This window comes from Natator depressus, chromosome 7 (assembly GCF_965152275.1).
Source record: "Natator depressus isolate rNatDep1 chromosome 7, rNatDep2.hap1, whole genome shotgun sequence".
Classification (NCBI taxonomy): domain Eukaryota; kingdom Metazoa; phylum Chordata; order Testudines; family Cheloniidae; genus Natator; species Natator depressus.
The window spans coordinates 87,210,887-87,234,375 of record NC_134240.1 but is presented as its reverse complement, the minus strand read 5'-3'; the positions used below and the strand labels follow the sequence as shown (position 1 = coordinate 87,234,375).

Sequence of the window (23,489 nt, the reverse complement as noted above, 5' to 3'; positions counted from 1 at the left end):
CATGGGATAAAACAGAATATCCTTTCATGGATTGGTAACTGGTTAAAAGATAGGAAACTAAGGGTAGGACTAAACTGTCAGTTTTCAGAATGGAGAGAGGTAAATAATGGTATCCCCCAGGGGTCTGTACTGGGACCATTCTGATTTAACATATTCATAAATGATCTGGAAAAAGGGATGAAGAGTGAGGTGGCAAAATGTGCAGATGATACAGAACTACTCTAGATAGTTAAGTCCCAGGCAGACTGTGAGGAGCTACAAAAGGATCTCTCAAAACTAGGTGACGGGCAACAAAACGGCAGATGAAATTCAATGTTGATAAATGCAAAGTAATGCACATTGGAAAACATAATCCCAAATAAACATATAAAATGATAGGGTCTAAATTAGCTGTTATCACTCAAGAAAGATCTTTGAATCATTGTGGATACTTCTCTGAAAACTTCCACTCAATGCACAGCGGCAGTCAAAAAAGCGAACAGAATGTTGGGCATTATTAAGAAAGGTATAGATAATAAGACTGAAAATATCATACTGTCTCTATATAAATCCATGATACGTCCACTGTCACAATATAAGGCCCCTCCTGCCCCCCTTCCCCAAGGAAACCCCGGGGCAGCAGTTTAGTATATGTAGTTTTGGATGATTGTAGAGTGGCACTCTGTGGTTAAAGGTGTGAGTGGGGAGTGAAAGGTTCCTTTGCAGGTTACGAGAGGCCAAAGGGGGAGGAAGGGAAAAGAGAACAGGTTAACTTGACGCTCCAGCCAGGTCCAAAGATAAAAAACTGACTCCGGCCCAAGGCCATTGCACACAACAGATTCTCAGCTGCCTGCCAAGAGAGACGGGAGCCTGAGTTCTAACCCCGACCAGCCATGAGAAAGGAGAATTGAGCTGAGCAGAATTGCAGGGGCAACAAAACCTGTTAAGACGGCGAAGGTCAGCAAGTGGGGAAAACAACAGTCTCACATCCCTGAAGCTGGTGTGCTTTGGGAAAGCTGAGGAAGCCATGGAAAGCTGGTTTGGACTGGTACAAAGAGCACGGGGGGACAAAGTTCCCTGAACGAAATGCCCCCAGAAGAACCCAGGCCTTAAAAATCCTCCCAAGAGCCAAAGCAAGTTGGAGATCAACAGCGGACCCCGGACGGCCAGTGCACAGGACAGAACTCTCGTCCACCCTTCCCCCTCTTCTTCTTACATTACACCCAGGCTTGGCCAGCCTTGGGTTATGCATGTGTGAGTATGAAAGCGGGTGAAGGCTTGGGCATTTACCCTTTCTTTGAGTGACGTGGGGAGAACCCAGCACACACCACTGTTATTTTATTAATAAAGCTTTAAAACTTAGTCACTTGCTGTACTCCTTCATCTCCTCCCCTAAAGATCCTGTGGCTCAGCCTGATCACCTGATGCCCCAGGCAGATTGGTAACATAAATCTGTCACAGTTTTGGTGGAGAATTGCGGAGAGGGTGGCCCTGTGGAGCGCACCAAGTGTTCTGCCCTTGGTATTTCATGTTTGCTCTTCCCGGCACTGTTGGTATTTCATGTTGAGGATTTTATAATTAATGGTGTGCCCACCGTCAGTCATAGCATGACTGAGAAACGAAAAGAGGTTTAGCATTCTTCTCTCCACCTTGGTCGGCGGGGGAAATGGTTGTAGGTTGGTATACCCCCGGCCATAGAAGTGCCGGGCAATAGGAGGAGGACTTAGAGATCCTCACTCCAAGCAAAAGAGAAAAATAAATCCTCGGTGCATACACCCTCAGCCATAGCATGCCTGAGCATAAGAGGAGAACTTAGGGTTTCTCATGCTGCCCAGGAAGGGTTTTGTATTTGGTGTATGGACCCTCGGTGGTAGTAGACCAAGTAATATGGAGGGAGGCTTAGCATCCCTCACTCTGGCCCCGGGGGGTGAACATTGTAAGCCCCGGTGCTGGCGTGGGCAGCGTGAAATTTCAAGTAACTGAAAAGATCTTAGAAGTTGTACTAACAAATTATGACAACATGTTCAGGAAACAAAAGGGTACAACTGCAGACTCGGGAGTCCTGCAGTCGTGGGCAATGGCATCAACAATGGGTTCAAGGCTGTGGGGGGGGCATTATATTGTGACACAACATCTTGAATACTGTGTGCAGATGTGGTCACCCCATCTCAAAAAAGATATATTGGAATTGGAAAAGCTTCAGAAAAGGGCAACAAAAATGATTAGGGGTATGGAATGGCTTCCGTATGAGGAGAGATTAATAAGACTGTGACTTTTCAGCTTGGAAAAGAAACGACTAAGTGGGGGTATGATTGAGGTATACAAAATCATGACTGGTGTGGAGAAAGTAAATAAGGAAGTGTTATTTACTCCTTCTCATAACACAAGAACTAGGAGTCACCAAATGAAATTAATAGGCAGCAGGTTTAAAACAAATAAAAGGAAGTATTTCTTCACACAAAGCACAACCTGTGGAATTCTTTGCTAGAGGATGTTGTGAAGGCCAAGACTATAACAGGGTTCCAGAAAGAACTAGATAAATTCATGGAAAATAGGTCCATCAATGGCTATTAGCTAGGATGGGCAGGGAGGTATCCCTAGCCTCCATTTGCCAGAAGATGGGAATGAGCAACACGGAATGGATCACTTGATGATTACCTGCTCCATCCATCCCCTCTGGGGCACTTGGCATTGGCCACGGTCGAAAGACAGGATAGTGGAGTAGATGGACCTTTGGTCTGACCCAGTATGGCTGTTCTTATGGTCTTATGTTCACGCATAGACTATAATAATCATGTAAGTCCTTATTACTGTACATATCAAAGTCATTCAGGAATCTTATTTAGCCAACTCTCTCAAACATTGTACAGACTGCACTATTTCTTTGTCTGACCTGTCAAACCAAAGTTTAAGCCTTTTATAACGGAAGTGAAGTTTCTTATGTCTGAAAGTAAAGGTCTTATAAATTATGGATTATGGGATGTTCTTCCTGAAAATCAAAAGCAAAAAACTGATTTTCTCCATAGCTTTTCAATTTTAGTTTTCAGGTGCTTCGTTTTTCATCTACAAGTCAAAAATTGCGATGGAAAGCAGCCACGTGGTGGGAAAAAAAAAATCTGTAAAAAAATTTTTAGACAGTTTTTTCCACCAATTAGCTCTCTGTATATTACAAAATACAATGTGTTACAATCAACCAATTAACTTTTAGTGATATGATACAGTTACCATTGAAGTGCTTATAAAATAGTTTGTAATTCCAAAAATTAACAGAAAAGCAATATAGATAGGAAATTTTACTGAGATGATGGGCTAACTTTGCGATAGGTTTTTAATGTCACCACATTCTGGCTTTTGGACAACAAACAGCTCTTCCCCATGTACAACAAACATGCTTGACAACCATTTGAGGATAACAACAGACACTAACCCCTAAGCAGAAACCTACCACTAATTTTGAATAGGTGAAAACAGTGTGTGAAATGTACATACAAAATGTGCAACAATCTTGTTTAGTTTTAGCCATGTCTGAAAACAGTTCCAAGTATGGTTTCAAACCCTGATGTCAGTAAAGCCGCTCTCAAAATTTATTCACTTGTTCTTCAAACCTGAGTATGTTCTGGCTCTCAGAAGACTAGTATGTTTCTGAAAGGTAACTGAAGCACAAGTTATTTAATCTTCATTATTTTAAAAAAGTTAAAAGCCCTGATTAGCTTATGCTCTGATGAGCAGCATGACCATATTAATTCACACTCAATCTGACCTAAATCCTAACCACAGGTGAAACTTTGATACACAAAAGTCACTTCCACACCTAATTAACATTTCAGGTAACATAACTGCTTGCCCATCTGGTGAGAAACAATGCAAAGATCCTCCCCCAGTCTCACATATTTCTATATTAAAACAAGTGGCAATTTTTTTTAATTAGCCCTGCCATTCTTGGTACAGCCTCAGATATATAAAAATTAATTACCTGTAAACTCACATCTTTATAATTTTAACCTTTTTATGCTTCACTTGTTTTCAGTGACATTTGCTAAACACATACTTATCAGGAGATTGCACATGGCGGACAGGCAATTTATCAAAAAAAGAAAGGATGGAAAAATAGAACACAGAACAAAGCTCTTTTTATGAAGCCTTAAACCTGCACTAGCTGACAATCAACAGCTTATCAAAGCCTTCTGTTTTGACATTGCTGAAAGAGGCATCCCATTAAAATGCTGCGAATGCAAAATCACTGTTTTTGTTAAGTTATAACATCTACCATCTAGCAATTCTACTATAAATCTGTTGAAGCTTTAAGACTCCCCTTCACATTGTAACATTAACATTACTCTGTGATCCTCTGTCCTGCTGATATGCAAGGGTCATGCCATCAACAAATACAAAACAAACTTGGTTTTTTGTTTTGTTTTTATCTACAAGATTACAAGGGAATGATTTGTCCGAGAGAGAGGATAGTCTCATAATTCTGAATAACTTTCCAGTTTCCAAAGCAATCTAAGAATGAATATCAGTTTGTCAGGCATCTCTGTTTATAATTAATTAGCAAAATTGCTATCTGTTCGCTAGCTAGATAGCAAATTATTTGGATATAACAAATAAATTGCTGTTTTAAATAATAATAAAAATACATGTATTTCCGTGACAGGTACATATTGGTCAATCTTAATTTATCCCTTTTCTAATCTGATGGCCTCAGATCCCACCTAAAATCCTATAACATTGCCATTCCCTTTAAAAGTCAAATTGCTTGCTTTTGAGCCAGTGGCAATGGGATTGTTTAAAGGCCTCCAGTAGGAGACAGAAGTGTTCATTTCTGAATTACTGTAAATAAACAGGTTTCAGAGTAGCAGCCATGTTAGTCTGTATTCGCAAAAAGAAAAGGAGTACTTGTGGCACCTAGAGACTAACCAATTTATTTGAGCATAAGCTTTTGTGAGCTACAGCTCACTTCATCGGATGCATTCAGTGGAAAATATAGTGAGGAGATTTATATACACACAGAACATAAAAAATGGGTGTTATCATACACACTGTAAGGAGAGTGATCACTTAAGATGAGCTATTACCAGCAGGAGAGCGGGGAGGGGGAAGAAAACCTTTTGTAGTGATAATCAAGGTGGGCCATTTCCAGCAGTTAATAGGAACGTCTGAGGAACAGTGGGGCGCAGGGGGAATAAACATGGGGAAATAGTTTTACTTTGTGTAATGACCCATCCACTCCCAGTCTCTATTCAAGCCTAAGTTAATTGTATCCAGTTTGCAAATTAATTCCAATTCAGCAGTCTCTCGTTGGAGTCTGTTTCTGAAGTTTTTTTGTTGAAGTATTGCCACTTTTAGGTCTGTAAGTGAGTGACCAAAGAGATTGAAGTGTTCTCCGACTGGTTTATGAATGTTATAATTCTTGACATCTTAAGTGATCACTCTCCTTACAGTGTGTATGATAACACCCATTTTTTCATGTTCTGTGTGTATATAAATCTCCTCACTGTATTTTCCACTGAATGCATCTGATGAAGTGAGCTGTAGCTCACGAAAGCTTATGCTCAAATAAATTGGTTAGTCTCTAAGGTGCCAGAAGTACTCCTTTTCTTTTTGTAAATAAACAATCAAAGAAGGTTAAGGACAATTCCACTGTTAATGCATTTCTCTTGTTATTTCATACAGCATGGCTGAAGTAGTTTATAACTGACAGTGTGCTGCCTACCCACTGATTTCTGGCTAGTAAGTATGCAGCATTTGTATTACAATTTAATACTTGACAGCATGTTGCCTTGCACAAATGATTCTAATCTAATTAACATTAAGAACTGTGAGGTTTTCTAAATCATGTTTTTCAGTTACACAACTAAAAATCTTCAGGTAGTGAACAGAATTCTCTCCAATGCTCTTTGCTTGGACACAGATAATGTATATTACAGAAACAGCAGAATTCTTAAGAAAAAGTTCTAGAAAGGTTTCAGAGAGAAGTATGGACAATATGGGAACTGTACTAAAATGAAAACTATAGTGGAGGTTCTTTCATACCAACAAACTGACATTAAAGGAAACACCAAGCTTTGTTTCAAAATATATTTAAAGTACCTTTAAAGAAGTTACTAGGGCATGTTAGACATGAAAAACAAAAGAAGAGCATATCAGGTTGTGGTGAGCAGAACATTATGTTGTTTGTGGTTCTACAGCTGTGAAATTTGCTACAGAATTCACCCTCAGCTGCAGAATTGTTCATCAGAATATAAGCTTTCATTTTTTAAAATGTTCATTAACTTAAACCTATTTATGTTATCATCATGAATTTGCAAATTCTCTGTAATAATAGTTGTTAGAAGTGTGACTACCTCATTCTTCTCAATGAGGTTTTTATATGGAAATCTAATGCTGCCAATTTAATTCTCACATCTGTGAACTATCATTACTAAGGCTACATTTTAGTCACGGGTATTTTTAGTAAAAGTCATGGAAAGGTCACGGGCCATAAACAAAAATGTACGGGCCCGTGACTTGTCCATGACTTTTACTAAAAATACCTGCCATGACTAAAACTTGGGCAGGGGTGTGGGGGAACTCTGTGGGGGCGGGGATCCTGGGTCGGGACCCCCACTGGCGCTGGGGAAGAGGGGGGCTGGGCCACGATGCATGGCCAGGATGCCCACTGGTATTGGGGGAGTGGTGGGGCTGGCAGGGGCTTCCTACTGGCTCTGTCCCTGCAGCTCCTAGGTGGCAGAGGGGCCAGGGCAGGGGTTCCTCCACTGCTCTCGCCCCAAGTGCTGGCTGCCGCAGCTCCCACTGGCCAGGAACCACAGCCAATGGGAGCTGCGGAGGCAGGGCCTGTAGGCACCGGCAGCATGGAGGACCCCCTGCCCCTTCACCGCCTAGGAGCTACAGGGGGGGGTCCCACGCTAGCTAAACACCCCCCCAAACCTCTGCCCCATAGCCCTGAGCCCCCTCCCACACACCCAAACTGCTACTGCTGCAGAAGTCATAGAGGTCACGGAAAGTCACAAAATCCGTGACTTCTGTGACCTCCATGACAGACTCGCAGCCTTAATCATTACCAATCATTTTAACAGAAATATCCAGCTAATGTGGTTACCCATTGTTGGCTGCAGTAGACACCGAGGTGGAATACAGGGAGGAATCTGGTTGCTATTGATGATTAATGGAATAAATATGTAAGGAGTTCAAGCCACCCAAATTCCAGGTCATCACCCGCCTTTGCAAAAGCATAAGGAGGAAGGGGAAAAAATGCAATCATTCCCTAGTGCCAAAAGCCTTCACTGTTTTCTGTTTTCTAAACCATACCCTATTCTTTACTTTGTGGCTAAAGCCCCAGTTGTGCTCTAAATATGGGGCCAGTGCAGATAATCAGTATGACCCCAATCAGGTGAGCAAGACACAGAAACCAGGCATCTAAAAGGAGGATTCCCTCCACCAACAATCTCCCTTTTCCTGCTAATCCATTTGATAAGCAAAGAACAAGTCAAAGTGAAAAGGCACAATGTTTAGATAGAATTGCTTCTGAAATTAATGGTTTATTTACTTATTCATGAAACATTATCAATTTTAAAGTCTCATATATAATTTGTAAGTAATTTGCTTGAGAGCCACTGATTTGGGATCACCTTCAATTTTTCTGGACTATGATTGGCTGAAATTCTTTTCTTTTTGTGTTGCTGTCCTTTAACCTCACTGGTAAACCAATATTCAGGGCTGTGCTGGGTTGTTTCCATTAGGAGGCAAAACTGATGATAGGAGTCAAAAATTTCTTTGGTGCAATTCAGCTTTTTGTTTTGTTTTGTGTTTTAAAGTCCTGTTTTCCTGAACACAGTAGAAATAAAACAAACAGCAGCTACAGGAAGTTTTCTTTTTCAGAACTTCACTTCTGTCTTTTCAGCAAGTTCTCTGCTCACAGAAGCTCTCTCTCTCTCTCTTGCTCTTCCCAGGGCCACGCACCAACACATCTCTCCTTTTCTGCTGGCTCTCTCTTTTCTTTCTGGTTCCTCCCTCTCTCATTCACTCACCTCTGCAACCAATTAATGCTCCAGCTGCTGCATTTGCAATTAATTTCAAAGGAAATTCATTAGCTTTTGCTGAAGCCTTGCCAGTCTGACCTTAGGTGTTAGCTTCCATTATTTCAGCTTTCACTACACAAAGGGTCACTACATTACTCCCTCATTTAGCTTGAATCAATGGTGCTTAGTACATCCATCAGCTTTTGCCAGGTGTGTGACTGATGGCCACTATTAATATATTCAAGAATGACAATATAATAACCAATAAGACACATTAATATGGTTAGTATAGAAGAAGTATTAAGTGGTCAGAGCAATGAAGGGGGCATCAAGATTCTTGGGTTCTATTCCAAACTCTGACAATCTTTTACTTTGTATATCTTGGAGATGTCAATTGGCACACTAGTCAAAGTAAATGGGAGATTCAGGCTCTGAACATCTTTACAAAAATCAGGCACTGAACCTGTCTGTGTGTCTCAGGTAACTCAAGCTTTTGAAAAATAATATACTTACATATATGCTGTGATGCTTAACATGTTCTGAGAGCTTGGAGGAAAGACATGTTAGTTGGTACGATGTATGACAAAATTTCACCAGATTTTAAAAACACTTAACTTTATGCCATTAAAGACCCAGTCCTAAGTCTGTATTGTACATATTAGCAAATGGTCAAAAGTGATGAGTAAAAAATGGATGTGTTTCTGTGTGGATACCAAGTTATTCCTGCCCAATAATGGGGAAGATGTATGGTAGATAAATACAGCCTTAGCTTGATGAGGATTGTTTAAATCCATGTCTCCTCAGGCACACCTAATCTCCACCAAGGCACTGCTCCTCTTTACCCTGCACAATAGTGAGTAATATAAGCATGTTCACACAAAGGGCTTCAAATTTACTAGTTTTCAGGGTGGAAAACTAAACCTCATGTGCCTTGCTGCGTTCCATCCAAGAACACATAGGGATCCGAGGCTTTTGAGAACTTACACATATGCTTGATGTCTCCTGCAATGCTCAAATGAACAAAAGCCTCACTGTGAAATTGGAAAACAAAACCTTACAAAAGTCTATCTTTACAAAGAACCTGTTAAAAACAAAACGTTCAGCAGTTGCAGCACACTGAAGCAGACAATATTACAAATCTCACTGCACCCATCACTGAGTTGCCATAGCAATTGGAAAAAATGGTTAAAAACTGCAAGGCTTTGGTCTTACTTTGTGTGTAGGAGGAATATGATGTTTGAGACCTCAGGAGAGAAAGGGCATACACAGATATAAAGTAATGAAATGCCAAACAATAGAACCATAAGAAGGGATTACAAATGATCTTTAATAAAATGGATTACAAGGAACAGAAAAGTGACAGCAGTAATTAAAGTCTGCAATTTCATCAATTAAAAACTGAGATCAATGTGATGTTTAAAAGGACACTGAACCCCAAACTTGGTGGCTATTTGGAGCAACTGTTTCTAATATAAGAATCACTGATGTGAAAAATTGCTCAGTTTGTGATTATCTACAGGATTTATTCATCTAATATCAATTAATTGACTTGTATCAATGGAATATAACATTTATAGCCATTAAAAGCTGTTACTGGAGTCCAGAACATGGTTTTTGTAAGTGCCTGCCTTTTTAGGATATTTATGCTACTTTTAAAAACACAATTAAATGTAAACTAGCTAAACAGCTACAATGGACTTTTTTTCTTCTAAGTACACTTACATTTATTCTGTTTTAAGTACTTCCTTGTGAGATTATTCCATTGTCCAAGTTTTCATTCAAAAGTTTACACCATGTAATGCTTTACCTTCTTAGAGTTTTAATTCTTAACCCTTCTTTGAATATGTTCAGGGTGTAGAATTTATTTTTATTGTAATCTTTGGTATTTTATGCCACATATAACTTCTAGGTAGATTCTGTGTACTGAGTACATGTTCCTTCTGTAGTTTCAATTTACACCCTCTTGTTTTAGAATCTTTTATCCTCTGGAACAGTTTTGTGGCATCCACCTTTTCTTTGCCCTTCAAAGTGTTGTATATCTTAGTCATGGTCACTATTCATTTCCTTTTTAATAATAAATATACACCTAATATTCTCAGAGGCACATGTAACCTAAAAAAAAAATCACACATCTGGTATTTTTAACCTTCTATTATTAAAAGTAGTATCTAAGCCTATTATAACTGAAAAAAAATCTTTACTCTTCTCTTGGTTTACTTTGTGTATTTTATATATAAAATGCTGTAACCATTTTCACTTTTTCCCCTGTATAGGCAGTTTCCATCTGTTTTTGTTTCATACAGTAAAAGGAGAAAAAATATTGAATAAAACAGGAAAATATGGTTTAAAAACAACAAACATTGAAACAGGTGTAGTAGCCAGAAATACTTTGAAATATATATTTTAAAAACTGACTAGATTTGACTCGGATATTGTCCTTATGAATTATCCTTATAGTTTAAACCCATATGGCTACAGATGGGTGGTTTTCACAGGGTTCCATTTACAGGAGTTAGCAGTTGGTTTGGAGATTGTAGAAATATTTTTTTTACTTGAAGGTTCAGGTTATATAGAATACTTTCCTCTAAAGGGAACCATTTGCACTTCAGCTCCAACTTTCCCTACATCCCTCCAGATCTCAGAACTGCCTACAAATCTTACCTTTACAATTTTCAAGGGGGCTGAAGCATGGCTACACTATATTTGGGTCTGGCATTGCCCCTCTCTGCATCTTCAAGGGCATAAGGTTCATCTATTTTACGATATTTATTGATTCTATTAAGTATATGCATTGGACTACATAAATCTATAAAGATCTTTGATGGCAGGATGGGAAAAAGCAGTTGATCAGCACCCCTAGAATAATGCCAGCCCCATAACCCAGTGTACACAAACAATCCACATACCCCCAAAAACTCTGGGTGCAGCTGTCCTGTACTAAACATAGGACATCAATATAGATACCTCATACGTAAGGCTTCTCTTTTTGGGGAATAATTGATCTGGGGGGGTATTTTTAGCAATTTTTGAGTTTTATGTTGATGTCCAAAAATTGGGGTTGTCCAGGAACTCTTTGTATATACTGTAATAAATAACCTCTTTGTAATGTTGCCTGGTTTGGCAAAGTACTGCCAAAGTTACATGCAAAGTTAAAAAAGTACTGTTTTAAAGAGTACTAGGAAACTTTTAGGGCACACCAGCACATTCTACATGGACCAATTAATGCACAACATGGTAGTGCGCTTTAGAAACTACACCCCTGTAGTTTGCGCTACTACTGCATGCAGACAAGTGCTTACATACCAGTAACCATTTCTGGTGTTTTTTTCTGCTGTTTATTGGATAAACACTATTCTCATTCTCCTTCCCCCGCCCCTCTTTTTTGGTATCAGTGTTTTAATCAGTGTTTATCAGTTAAAACCTAAAACCAGAAGCCCTACTTAAAACCCTTAAAAGAAAGTTGATTCCTCCAAAAAGTCTACTTTAAGGAATATGGGCATTTCACCCGGGGCATGGTTGCTAAGTTTCCCTAACTACTGTATTAAGATTTATAAGGATGTCTATTCCTCTGTGTTTAGTGTAGTAGCTAATAAAGAAGAGGTTTGTGTTTCCTCCATCCTGATGTTCTGCTTGGCATTTTCAAGCCACTTTCTATAACTTGCACCCAAAGAGGTAGAGATGCTTCTGATTTTTGCCATGGGATCCTGATTTTCAGTGATGTGGTCTATTCCTTTCATTGACTGCATTGACCACCAAAGGATTAGAAATGGGGTAGGAGTAAAGGTACTCAGAAGCTTTAGACAGCACGTAGTACTTTCTATCAGCCCTTTTGCAGGTAGGTGTTGCTGTGGCAAAAGTTTGCTTAACAAATTTGGCTGGCTCTAGTAAAGTGTCATTAATAGGTGGGACTATGCAACCTGAAACAAGAGTGTAGAATTTATGAAGCTTCTTCCTGTATCTGCAAAGTTTCAGCCATCTTTTTCATTTCTTCCTGAAATTGTTTAAAAACATCTGCATGGGGAGAGAGAGGGCATTACTGCCTCATCAGGGGAAGATGGTGATTTATTTATTTGAGGTACAATATCTTTATCCTCCTTATGATCCTGATCTTCAGATGTCTCTAAATGTATTGCAGGGACGGATGTGAAATGTTCTATGGAGGAGCAGGTTGTTTCCTCTAATCCACTCTCTCTGGATGACTAGAAGCTCAAATATTGCTCCCTATACAAATCCCATTGGTTCCAGTATGGACATTGTGTAGGTCATATGAAAAAGATGGGGATACCCAAAGTGGTTCTTTCTAAAACATAGGCAGATGATATTATGACTCGCTGCCCTGTTTAGATGTTACTGACCCCACTTCAGATTTGGATCCTGAAGAAGGGGCTCTTGGGGAATAGGTTGGAGAGCCCTGCTTGCTGGACTGAGAGTCTGATTAAGAAAATTCCTCAGATGCAAATGGAGGTGCTATGGAAGATGAAGTTGTATGGGGCAATCATCTAGATACAGTTGGTACCTGGGATATCTGCACTTCACCTGCCAACAAGGGAGATTCTGGCTCTTCAGTAGCCATAAGGTCCTTATGGAGCATAAACATTCCCTGCAGCAGGGTCAAGTCTGAACAGATCAGTACCTAAAGTCTAGTTGCTACCGAGCAAGAGTTCAGTGCCTAATGGCTAGCGGATGCTGTAGGATAGTCATCAAGATCAGGACTGTTATCCTTATGGTCTTGGCTGCAACCAGTACTGTATGCCTTGAAGATGACGACTTGCTCTTCATAACAGCTTTAGTCCCTATCACAGCATTTGAACCAGTCTTCGACACCAGTACCATCCTGCACTGTGTACCCAGGATGGTACCAACAACACTGCACTTGGGTCCGGACCTGAGATTTCAAGATTTTGGCCACTTTTGTTTCTCAACTCTGCAGAAGATCATCTAGGACTCTCATGCCAGGAAGTAGTCCTTGTCCCAGTCTCCAAATGTTGCCCCGAGACCCACCAGATGATGGAGGGTTCTGACTTCAGTGGGGCACCCTGAGTACTTGACTCTGCATGTACAGGTTGGGTCAGAAGAGCCTAGATCTGACAAAGGTCTTATTAACGACTCCATGAGAGAAATCCTCACATTTGTTTCTGTGATTATTTTTAGTATTCTGTTTAAAAAGACTGCAAATGCTACAATGTGAAGGAATATGGGCTTCCCCTAAACAAAATAAACTGGAGTTATCATTGCTCACAGGGCTAACCTCCCTTAAAATGGCACAAGACTTCCAGGGGATTCAGCTATTCCCCCAAAGTTCAAATAAAGAAAAAACATGTCATCCCCAAAACGTCCCCCATCCAAGGGAAGAATGCAGGGGGGAAGAGGTCAAAATAAGGGGAACAATTGAAAGTAAGGCCTGAAATCCCTCAGTTCAACTATTTACACCAGAAAGAAACTATTATTAAACATGAATGCTAAAACTACTCTAAAACTAGCTAAAACTATCAAAATTTATGTAAAGGTATGTAAACTATGCAGACACCACAGAACTACATATCAGGCCTGAGGATGGTTAGAAGGAAATGAGTGGCAGCAGGTCCCAAACTGCCTTATATAAACTTGGTACAGGGAATAAGGATAGTTAGGATGCATGTGCAGATCATACAAAACCTGCTGGCAAAATCTCTCATCAAAGGTGCATGGAACGTATGTGCACCTAAGGTGGAGTTCCCATAGGTACAAGCAGTTGAAGAAGAGGAATAAGGTGTATGCCTATGGATGGAGGAAAGGAAATGTACTGTTAGATGGCTGAACTCTTTTCCTTGATTCTGTTTAGGTATGTTGTTTGAATCAAACCTAATTTCTCCCAAAGTATTTTGCATATTCATTTTCTGTGTATTTTATAATGGTTTATTGAGATTTAGAGGTGGTAAGCAGACCTGTTGGGGACAGAATTGCAGCAAATGGAGAATATTTTATCTATCAAAAGCTATGTAGACACACTTTTCTGTTGTAGAACAAAATCTGATGGAAAAGTGTAGCTCACAATGGAGAAGGTTTTACATGTACCCAGCGTCCATCATCACTCAGGTTTGTGTGGGCCCATCTACTACTAAAGTCAAGTTTGCATGGGTCCAAACATACCTCGACTGACAATCAGGCCTGAATGTGCCCATCTACCTTTCCCTTCAATTAGATCTGTATGCCCCAACCCTGTCCCCTATCAATGACCCAAGCTTGCATGAGTTCTATCTCCATCAAATCCTTAGGCTAGTGTAGGCCTCCTGATTTCCCCCTCCCTCCCTGTAATCAATCAGGCTTGTGTGGGCCCATCACCAAAACCCAAGTCAGCCTAGAATGGAGCGCATGCCATAGATGATAAAGGATTGCACCTAAATTCTAAAAATATATTGCAGTCATAAATCTAGGAACCAGAACTGAAAAATATTTCTGAACTCTAACCAATTTTAGATTTGTTATATTAGTTGGTTAATTTTTAGAAAACTTTAAAATACATTACTTACTAGAAATGGACCAGCTCTGGAAAAGCTCTTTTAATGAATGAAAAGAGTGATTATGTGATACATTAGATATTCACTGGTGTATCACATCATAATTTAGTCCATATTGCTGAAGTGCCTCCCCATATGACGCTGAGCTATGACACTACATGAAAATGGCAAAGAGAAACCATTGCCTTTGTCCTTAGAACTTCAACAAGCAATGAATAAAAATACACAAAAATGGGAAAAGGGTCTCAAATGTGAACATTCTACAAATATCTCTCTCAAACAAAATTCACATAAACCATTGATGGCATTCTAAGTTCCAAATCAGCCATACCTTCACTGAAATGCATTGAGAATTCAATGATTAGTATTAATCTTATTTGTCATGTAGTTTCAAAATATGGTAAATCGGCAGAACATGCTAATCTTGATGGTTTTAGCTGAACTTCATGTGGTAAGCATGAGTTTTTCTCTTGCTACATAAGTAGTGATAACCTCTCTTTTCTCTGAAAAAACTGACTTGGAAAATCTCTGCCTTGCCTTAAGTATAAAAGTACACTATGAATGTCTGACCAACTTTGTGGCCAAGGAAACTTTGTAACCCTTAATTTATATTGTAGTTAAGGAAGAATACTCAATAGAACAAATATGTTTACTTAGCAAACTCCAGGTGATAATATTTCTATGCTTCAAGCTCTGGATTGCATTGTATGAATGTCTTGCTGAGAAGCTATTTCTGGAGGTAAACTGTAAACTGGTAATCCAACTCATTGGCCAGGTTATCAGATAGTACTCACAAAACTAACCTGATTTCTGTCCCTGTTCTGCAGAGTTTTATTTTGAAAAAAGTCAACCTAAGTCAGACAGATAAGCCAGGTCCTTTCCTCAGCCCCTTCCTTCTAAAGGAGCCTACCTTTCACCAGAAACTGCTTGTTGGCCTTTTATCTAAGGACCAGATGGCCTGCAGATATCTCTGGCCTCAGACCCATCATCTGGGATATATCATCTAATTAATCATAGGTGCAGCTAAACCCACCTTCTTTAAAGGCCCATCCCACTTTGTGACACAAAGATAATGAACAGAATGTACAATAGTTAATATAAAGGTACAGAACAAAAGAACCTCTATATCTGGGGAAATAATCAACATTACCATGGTGGTGCATTCAGAAGCAATAACCCCTTCTAGTGCCTTACAGTCAAACAAAGTTGGGAGTCCTAATTTGAATGGGCAAAAAAAAGTCAATAAGGGCACCATGGAGTGTTAATATTTTATATGGATGGATGAACACCTTGAGGAAAAAGGAACTTGATAGTGAAACAATTTTATTCAAAAGAATTCCACCAATTTACTGAACCAGATTAAACATACTCTATTACTTATTTACCATTCCATCTCTAGGGGAAATACAGTAATACAAGTACAGGACCTTACAAAAAGTGCTATTTAGGAGAAAATGAGATTAACTTTATAATCTTGCCTTGTAAACTTTTTACTCAAGGTCTAATGAACTTCATATACTGTTACTGATTGTTCACCTGCTGAATTATTCCTCAACAATCTTGAAACATATTTTACTTTACTCAAACCTGATCAGATAAAGAAACAATAAAAATAAAATATACCCAGCATGAACCACATAGTTTTCTCTAGGAACTCAAACTCAATTCATAGCAAGAGTGTAAACATTCCAGGAGAGGATGCAAGAGTGACAATTTGGAATCTGTGCAAAGCAATTAGATCCTTTAGTGAACTTGGTTAATCTGGATCTAGAATATATCATTCATCCACAGTAAATACTTTTCAGACAATACATCATTGACCTGTGGAACTCATTGCCACAAGATATCATAGAGGCCAAGAATTTATCAGGATTTAGAGAGGACTGGTCATGTGAAATAATAAGACTATACAGAGCTAAAGTAATGATTAAAAATAAAGAAGATTTCTACTCAAGATGAAATAAAAAACATTATAGTTTTCTTCTGAAGAAATATAATAATCTGGCCAGATTAAGTACAAGGGACCACCTGGATCGATCGGTCTTCAGCTGTCAATAAGACTGCGGTGATCACAACATGTCCGCCATTCTTCTCGCTTTCTTGCCTTTCTTTTCCATGTTCGTCTGAAACGTTTAACAAGGTCATCCTCCCATCTTCTTGGAGGCCGACCAGGTGGTCTTTTCTGTTCTCGCGGGTACCACTCAGCAATGATTGCGGTCCACCTATTGCCTGTGAGCCGTGCTGTGTGGCCCGCCCATCACATCTTGTTATGTCTGCTTTTCACGACAATATCTTTCACACCACTGCATTCTCTGATCATTTCATTTGGGATGCGATCCAGAAGGGAAATTCCCAACATAGCTCGTTCCATTGCCCTTTCAGCTACCAACAGCCACTGTTCATCTCTCTTTTTCAGTGCCCACGTTTCACTGCCATATAGCATGACTGGCAGCACTGTTGAATTGAAGATATTTGTATGTGTGGTCTTGTCAATTTTTCCTTTGAGGACGTCCTTGATGGAAAAAATGCACACCATCCTGCCTGAATCCTTCGCGAGAGTTGTCCGTTCAGGTCTTGGCCCACATTAACTTCTTGTCCCAAATATATGCACTGTTCCAGTTCTTCGATTTCTTCTCCTGCTACCATTATTTGGGCTTTTCATAAGACATCTGATTGCATGTATTTCGTTTTGCAGCGGTTCATTTTCAGGCCAACCTGACTGCTTTTCTTGTCGAGTCTTCGTAGCATGCTCTGCAGTTGGTTGGTGCTTTCGGCAATTAGTACGATGACATCTGCGAATCTGAGATGGGATAATCTTTCTCCATTTATGTTGACACCACTCCTCCAGTTGATCTTGTTCATAACCATTTCGAGGCAGGCGGTGAATAGTTTCAGAGAAATCGTATCTCCTTGCTTTACGCCTTTCTCGATTGGGATGCAGAGGGGAGTTTCAAGGCGAGTAAAGTCTGTTGTACATCCAGTATTCACTTCCTTCAACAAACTGATGTACTGCGTGTTAATGCCCTGTCCTGCGAGTGCCTTTAATATTGTGTTAAACTTGACGCTATCAAAGGCCTTTTCATAGTCGACGAAAGCAATGCACAGCAGGAGTTTGTATTCCCTCACTCTTTCTAGGAGCTGGCTAAGGGTAAATATATGGTCTATCGTGCTGAAATTTCTTCCAAATCCTGCCTGTTCTCTCAGCTCTTGTTCATCCAGACTCTGCAAGAGTCAGTTCATTATCACCTTTGTGAAGAGCTTGTAGATGTGAGAGAGCAGGCATATAGGGCGGTAGTTCTTAAGATTTTCTCAATCGCCCTTCTTGTGCAGCAAGATGGTATTTGACTCCTTCCAGCAGCTTGATGGTATTTTTCCTTCTTCAAGATATCGACTAAATCTTAAAGCGAGGGCCTTCCAAAGTTTTTCGCCTCCTGCAGAAATCATTTCTGATGTTATTCCATCTTTGCCTGGAGCTTTTCCCTTCTTCATCTGGTGTAGTGTGCTTTGGACTTTGCTGACTATTACTGGGGGGACGCATTCTTCTGACTCTTGGAGCGTTGGGAGAGGGATGTTGATTCTAGATTTGAACAGTTCTTTATAGAAGTCCTTGCAGATCTCCTCCATCCCTGCTCTGTTGATTACTGTCTCTCCGTCCTTGTTCTTCAATGCTGTTATACTCAGTCTATACTGTGTCAATTCCCACTTGCATGTCCTGAGGTTCTTGTGTGATTCAGCTGTTTTGAGGAGCTTTTCTTTCCGGAGGTTCTCAAAGTTGTCCTTCAGTTTTCGCCGTATAAGCTTGGACAGAATGGAGTACTCAAGGTTGTCAAGGGACCAAATACAGCAAAACTAGAGACTAGATTTAGGGGAATGAGGAATGCTACTCTGAGTCTAAGGCTGGGGCACAAATAGCCTCCCGATTCAATGGGTACACTATACTAAATACTTCTTTCCCATGATTTTGAGTTGTAGTCAAGGGTGGAATTGACAACCCGCAGTAGTAGCCTCCACCCCAGCACTGCACCCCTAATCCTGACCTGATGAGAACGCAAAGCCCCAGGATGAGGAAGGGGGGCCCTGGAAAGCGAACTTGAGTTGCACTTACTCCACAGCTGTGACTCTTATCTCACAGGGCTGAGCCCAGCTCCCCATTCTGGGCATTGAAACCTGGTGTATGGGATCACAGCATCACTCAGGTTTTTCATTCTTAGTTTCATGATATCTGTGGGTGTCAATGAACCCATGAATCCATCTGAAATCTTCTCCTAGGTTAAGGTATCTGGGACTTTTGAGAGTTAAGGGAGGAAAGAACTGACTGCCTTTTCTGGTCCTTTTCCATGAGCTCTTTAAGGACTCCGATTTTCATTAGGCACTAATGTAGCTATTATATGTAGCCAAAAAAAATGTATCCACAGTCCTAATAAAATCTTGACTGTGTCATTCATGTATAATTTTATAGACTCTTTTTATCTGGTTAAAAAAATTGGGCCCAATTCTGCTTTCACTTGAAAATAAAGGCTTTGTATAAATGAAATTGAGAACAGAATGTGTTGCTCACTCTACTATTGATTAGCTTAGAACAGAGGTTCTTAAATTGTAGTCCGCGGACCAGTAGTTTTCCGCGAGCTCCATTCAGGTGGTCCACGGATAGTTCCCTCTAAGGTGCGCGCCTGGGTGGCCGCACACGAGAGAATGAAGGGCCACCCACCTTATTAGTGGAGCCGTGCAGGCATGGCTCTACTAATTAGGTGCCTGGACCCTGGAGAAGATGCACATGTAATGTGTGGTGGTGGACTTGGGGAGAATAGGGGGTAGGTGGGAGGGGGCAGTGGTGTGAGAAGAGGGGGTGGGGGGAATTTGGGATATGCAGGACTGCAGCAGCCAGAGAAAGAGGCGACTTTCCCCAGGGCTGAACCTGCCAGGGAGAGACCCCTCTCCTTCCCAGCCCCAGCTCAGGGGCTGCTGCAGCAGGGGAGAGAGGGCACATCCATCGCATTAGAAAGGTAAGACTACTGATATTAAAATATGAGTTGTGTGGTTAAATTTGTAGAACAAAAAAACATTAATTATTATTAATGTTTATTTAATATAGTGCTTTTATCCAAAGCGTTTTACAATAGTTAGCTAACGGTACAAACAACATTTGGAAAGATCATTAAGTGGTCCGCCAAGACCCCCACCAATTTTCAAGTGGTCCATGAAAAAAAGTTTGAGAACCACTGGCTTAGAATGTTCTGTTTCCCGGGTTAAGTGTCACACTTGTATGATTTTTATCATTGCTTTGCTTTTTTAAAGGTTGCTCTCCCCTTTAGGACCCTAAGCAAAGCCCCCTGAAGTCAATGGAAGGACTTCTGGTCATTGGATCAAGCCCATAGTTTTTTGTTTTGTTTTCAGCTATGAGTTTGCTGCCAAAGCATCTAATGCTCTGGCCTTTTTACAGAGTTGTCACACAACATCACAGCAGCTTGATGTTATTAATAATAATGTTCACACTACCTTAAACTCAGACGATAGTGTTAAAAGTTAGTTATAATTATTTACTGAGGTAAAACATTGGTGGTGGTGCTGCAGAAATGACAATCCATTACCAGTTGTTCGAGAATTTGTTTCACCTTGAGTCGTAAATACTGCCAAAACTGAGTGGTTAACAGCAGTACCTTACAGACTGAAAGGGCAGTATTGCTATTATCAATATTTAATTTTACTCAGAACGAGCAAATATGGGGGGGGGGGGAAGGCCTCTGATACCCTTTGTTGGTCTGCTTGAGAGACTGGCAGTTTTGGGGCAGTTGGTATTCATCCCTTGCAAGGAGCAAGGACCTAAAACATATTTCTACAGGTCTATACATACTAATTATATAGCCCTAACTACAGCTTGCCGCAGTTTTAACATGGTTAATAATACTGGCATGAATCAATCCTAAAAGGCGTAATATAAACCCTGACATTGTTTGGGGTATAAATAAATCAGTTCTCTGGTAACAAAGCAGCCCATTAATTGTGCCTGCCTCTTCTATCATTCCAGCCATAGACAGTAAACAAAGTACACCCTATGTGGATTCCTTCCAGGTTGCCAATGTAACAAGCTGCTCTAGAGCCGCTCAAGAAAATAATTACATTAGAAAAATTATCTCCATTTTACATCAGAGAAAGCTTTGACAGAAGCCAGCTAAAGATAATTAATCTTAGAAGACTGAAAAAAAATTATTATTAGAACCACATTTAATACTGTGCTTATAAATGCTTTATTTTAGGGTAAATTCAGTGGAGTATTTTATCTTTTAAATGAAACATCTTCATCCAAGCAGCTGTATCTATATAATTTAAGCTTAAAACTTCATTGTTTGGGATTCATTATTATTTGCTGTATTATTCACTGTAAAAAAAAAAGTAACACCCCACCCCCACCCACACCCCCACGCAACAATGCTGAAATAAAAACAGGACATATATTGCACATATATTGTGCATAGGAAATGGACGAGGCCATGTGGAAGGGCCAGGATCAGGACGGGAGTGGAAGGTTGCATGCAATGAGTACTGGTCACCCACCAGACAGGCCCCCTCCTGGTCCCAACTGTTCAGCATAGCCCTGGCTACTCCGCCTGTGCTGGCTCCAGTCAGCAGGGGAAGCGGATGGGGCTCTGTTCCCTGGGGCTGCAGGGATGGGGCCACACTGAAGGGCTGGTGTCAGGACGGGGCTCTATCTGGCAGGGAAAGTGACCTGGGCTGCATTGAAGGGCTGACGTTGAGGAGAGCAGAAGGCTGCATCCCATGACTGCCAGCCCTTTTGCCAGACAAAGCCCCCTCCTGACACCAGCCCTTCAGAGCAGACCTGTCCACTTCCCCTGCCCAGGAGGGGGCTCTGACCAGCAGGGGGACCAGTACTCATGAAGTGCAGCTTTCTGCTCCCTGAAGACCACATTGAAGTCTGGCTGGGACTCTGCAAGGGGGCACCCGGTCCCCAAAGAGCCAACATTTGGGTGATAATTCGTAAAACCATGAATACTGGTTTTTTCAAGACCTAGGAATTTTTCAGGAAAAATCAGTAAATACTGAAAATGATGGGCCTTAAGTATGGCCCTTTTCCAGCAAATGCATGGCCCTTTTCCAGCAAAACATTTAAACAGATGCTTAACTTTAAGTAAATGAGTGGTCCTATTGAAGCCATTAGAATTCCTTCCTTACTTATGCTTGACTGGATGGGAGAACAAATTTCTCTAACACCCTGCTTATGTTACTCAACTGTTGACAAAGTGATGTGAAAAGGTATTTCAGTTTCCATGGTCCATTCAGTCCTTAGCTTCTTTACTGAAATTGTTTGTGGTGGAACCAATTAATCCTTTTATAATCTAAGAGTTCTCCATAACAACAGTGGTGTTGCAGGTTATCTACTACAGAATCTTCTCTTTGCTTCTTTTATGAACAGCTAGTTTTATTTTGCTCTGGAAGGAAGAAGTTAAACCATACTGTGCTTTTTATAAATCTTTAAACTTGTGTAATAGATATGGCCTTTTTGAAGTACATTTTTTCCCATAACCTAGTTCTGCTATTTCATTTTAGTGGACTGTTAACTTGCTTCTAACTCGGTCTGCACTGCAAAAAAGGCTTCAAGCTTTGCCAATAGCTTGGGAGTGGCCTCTGAAGTCAATGAAAACCACAGTGGTAACTAGCAAAGAATTTCCAACTCTCCCAGAAGGTTAAGAAGTGTCAGATAGAAGTTGAAAAGATAAAAGAATTAGTTTAGGATTTTGAAGGTTTAGTGGAGGAAAAGTTTTGCTTTTATACCGTTAGAATCATCATGTCCTATTTAGCCAACTGTGAATAGCAGGGATAACGTATCGGATATGAAATCCTGCAGTTTTGCCAGAAGTGGCAAAAATCCTGGTTTGAGTATAGAGTCCATATGAGCAAAGCAAAGAGAAGTACTTCTGAAAGCTGATAAGCCACACTGATCCCAGATGCAATTCCAATGAAATCACTATATTTACAAACACGTAAATCTGATCCAATATAAGTGCCTGGCCCCCACTTGTTTCTTAGATTGCTATGTTTGAGAATGTTATTTCCAGCAAAGTTTGAAGTTCACCTCATTAATTTAGGTCCTCCTGATCCTGCAAATATTTACTCCTGGGAATAAGTTGTGTGAGTAGTCCCATTGAAGTCAATACTTCTTCTGTCAGTGAAGTTATATGCATAAGTGCATGAAGGACTGGGGCCTTAGATTCTATACTTACAATGCAGGGAATAGGACAATCAACACTATATAAATGGATTGTGATAACAGTAATAGCTTTCATCAACTTCATTGTACCTTCAAAAAGCTATTTTCACAAAAACGGTTGTTTTTTTTCAACAAAAGAAAAGCTTTGACTGTTTGATATAGCATAAGTTACAGAAAAAAACCCAAATAGAGGATATCTGAAATGTCCTTTCTTCCATAAATAGTGCTCCTAGTAATGGGATATGAAGTCAAATATCTGTAGGAGACTGGATAAAATCTGACACAAGTCAACAGTGACTACTATTTATGATTTTATATTAACAGCTATTCAGTTGTGACATGAAATAGCAGACTCAGTCCTAGTCACTAGTGTATAGACATTACAACTAATGATCAGCCTCTTGGCCTTCTCCACAGTGAGGCCAAGCAAAGCACAGGCATGGAGACTAGATGTTAAATCATGTAGGTGCTCCCTCCAGACCATCACATACCTAGGCCTAAAATCATAACCCTGAGTTGGAATCTTTAGATCCAAAGCACATGCCTCTACCACTTGAGTTAACAGACCAACAGGTACTAGAAGTGGGCTGCTATCCTCTATGTAGATCGGGTCTGAGAGTGGAATGAGTCAGTGGTTTCACAGCTCTTTGCCAGGCAGTAGAAGAATTTTTTGTGTCAGGAATACTTGATTCTATTCCAGATTCTGGAGGACAGCATACTCTAGTACTTTAAGACCTTTCTGCTCCTGTTCCCCCCCAACTTGCCCTCTTC

General features: G+C 40.3%; 1 protein-coding gene across 1 annotated transcript in view; it reads right to left on the bottom strand.

Annotated features, from left to right (window-relative positions):
• PCDH15 (protocadherin related 15) overlaps nucleotides 1-23,489 on the bottom strand; it is a 1,310,198-nt gene that overhangs the window by 387,737 nt on the left and 898,972 nt on the right. The gene's annotated exons all lie outside the window — the stretch shown is intronic.